The sequence below is a fragment of the Ostrea edulis genome, chromosome 6, assembly GCF_947568905.1.
Source record: "Ostrea edulis chromosome 6, xbOstEdul1.1, whole genome shotgun sequence".
NCBI lineage: Eukaryota > Metazoa > Mollusca > Bivalvia > Ostreida > Ostreidae > Ostrea > Ostrea edulis.
This window is the reverse complement of record NC_079169.1, coordinates 79,449,279-79,451,778: the sequence shown is the minus strand read 5'-3', so window position 1 is coordinate 79,451,778 and position 2,500 is coordinate 79,449,279. Positions and strand designations below refer to the sequence as shown.

The 2,500-nt window shown below is 34.1% G+C and overlaps 1 protein-coding gene across 2 annotated transcripts in view; it reads left to right on the top strand.

Moving 5' to 3' along the window:
* LOC125647846 (tyrosine-protein kinase JAK2-like) overlaps positions 1-2,500 on the top strand; it is a 167,343-nt gene that overhangs the window by 84,538 nt on the left and 80,305 nt on the right. The window lies entirely within an intron of this gene.

Below are 2,500 nucleotides of genomic sequence, written 5' to 3'. Positions count from 1 at the left end.
CTTTAGAACCAGGACTGACAAAGACATGGAATCATCAAAAATGATGAGAGGATGTTGGAATCTACAAACTAGGATTAGTGTCAAGTGACACGTTTTACTGAAAGAAACAAAGGGGATTCTTTTGAAAAATTTCAAAATCATAGTATTCGTGATCTAGATTTTTTAAATGAAGTTTGAATTGGCATGGATTTTGTCAAGGGAAGACAATATTAGTACTCAGAAAAAACCACTTTTACACAGCCAGTGCTTCATTTGGGAGACTTTATAATCGATAGATTATGATCATATCTTGTTTAAAAATGATATTTATTCCAAATGACAGGAAAATAATGATAATTGTATTGGATATAACAAAGTTTGGTTATAATGAACTCTTTTTTGCTGGCCCTGGAGGTTTATTATAACTGTTTTACTGTATATATTAAACCGAACAAAATTACCCTTGCCCATGGAGAATAGTTGAAGACTTTAATTAATATGACTTTAAATACCATCGTCAACTTCCCATATTTATGTAGCAATATTCCATTATCACCTGCATATGGTGTTGATATCTCTCAACTGATTCGATACACAAGAGCTTATTCTGCATATGATCGGTTTTTAAATTGAGGCAAGCTACTGACCAACAAGTTAATGGTGCAGTGGTTTCAACAGTCTTGTTTAAAGTCAGCATTTTGCAAATTTTATGGTCATTATAACAATCTAATTTGCCAATACAGTGATTTTTTAAGACCCATTTTAGGTCTGAATATCAGCCCTTTCCCCTCCCAAAAATTACCAATTTTTTCCCAATTTATCTTGCACTTTTCCCAATGATAAAAACTGGTGAAAAACATATCTGTTAGAATATAAGTTCAAAGTCAATAATTTATGTACGACCATCTTCACAAGTCAAGGGTTATTGATTCGTTACCTCGCACTAACCCTTGACATCAGTCGCTATTTAAAAGTTGGGCTCGAGAAGAAGGATGACGCAATACGCTAAAATTAATCAGCCAATGGAATTTCTTGTTTCAGATGAAAGTTTGGTAAGGGAATAAACAGAAAGTAAAAATTGGCGTCCGTTGACGAAAAGATATGTGAAAAACATCAAATCGATCATTTGACTGAAAACCAAAACTTTCGATATCATGTATCAGAGAAGGAAAAGATGTTTTTATTGGGACTAAAACCGGCAGTGGTAAATCGCTATCTTACGAAGTTGTTCGCATTATTTTGGACAATTTGTTTAATTTGTTAAAACATAGTCGACAAACGTACTTCGACAATCCATCATTTTCATTCGGATCATACCCCAAATCCTCGTCTAATTGTTTCTTCAAGCAAAACGAACTCCCGAAAATCAATCGACGGTATCTGTCTTGTACTAATTGGCCACAAATTTTACACCATAATGCCTTCGCCATGCGTGTTTACTGTTTAGTTTTGTTTTCGACCGATATAAAAGCCGTTGTCTGATTGGTTTGCAGCTTCAGGCTGCAAACCAATCATATGCTTCTTCTCGAGCCCAACTTTTAAATAGCGACTGATGTCAAGGGTTAGTGCGAGGTAACGAATCAATAACCCTTGACTTGTGAAGATGATGTACGACACGACAAAGACACATCAATTCTAGATGATTTAGAAAGAATAGTAAAAAAAAATTTAAGAGCTTAAAGAAAAGAAAATTGAATATTTAAATTAAAAGAAGAATTACATCAATTTGTGTTTGATTTCTTGTTTGATATATATACAATGATGACTAGGTTTTCCCAATTTGATCAAAATGTTGACAATTTTTTCCAATTCGAAAGCCACAGGACCCTTTTGATAAATGTTGAAAAATCACTGCAATACAACCTCTCATTGGGTCAAATGCTATCTGATTTGTTTCATACTAATTGTTAGGCTGTTCTTTGCACACTAATTTTTATTACGGATAACTCCATTTACCTGATCAAGACATAGGGCTCACGGCGGGTGTGACTGGTTGACAGGGGATACTTACTTCTCCGAGGCACCTGATCCCACCTCTGGTATATCCAGGGGTCTGTTTTTGCATAACTCTCTATTTTGTATTGCTTATAGAAGTTATGAGATTGATCACTGTTCGTTATCTTCACCTTTCATTGAAGTATCCCATTGAAAAAAAAAAGAATGTTATTTGATTAAAACTTTGTTTTCATCTTATATGAATAGAATCTAATTAAAATTAGATCCGCTCACAGATATCGCTACACATTGTGTAGCGATATATGTGAGCGGATCAAAGGCTCTAATTTTAATTAGATTGATATGAATAATGATAATGTGCATCTTCTATTTCGATTGATATTTTTAACATTCAAGGAAATTATGGATATTTTTTCCATTTTTAGGAAGGGTTGTTATGTTGGAATTGTCCAGAGTATACTTCAAAAACCATTTATTCTTCAATGAGCACAAATTCACAATTTCCCACCATCCAGTGTGCCCTGTTGGGGATAGGGTGTTAGGACAGTGTTTTAGGAGATATTGT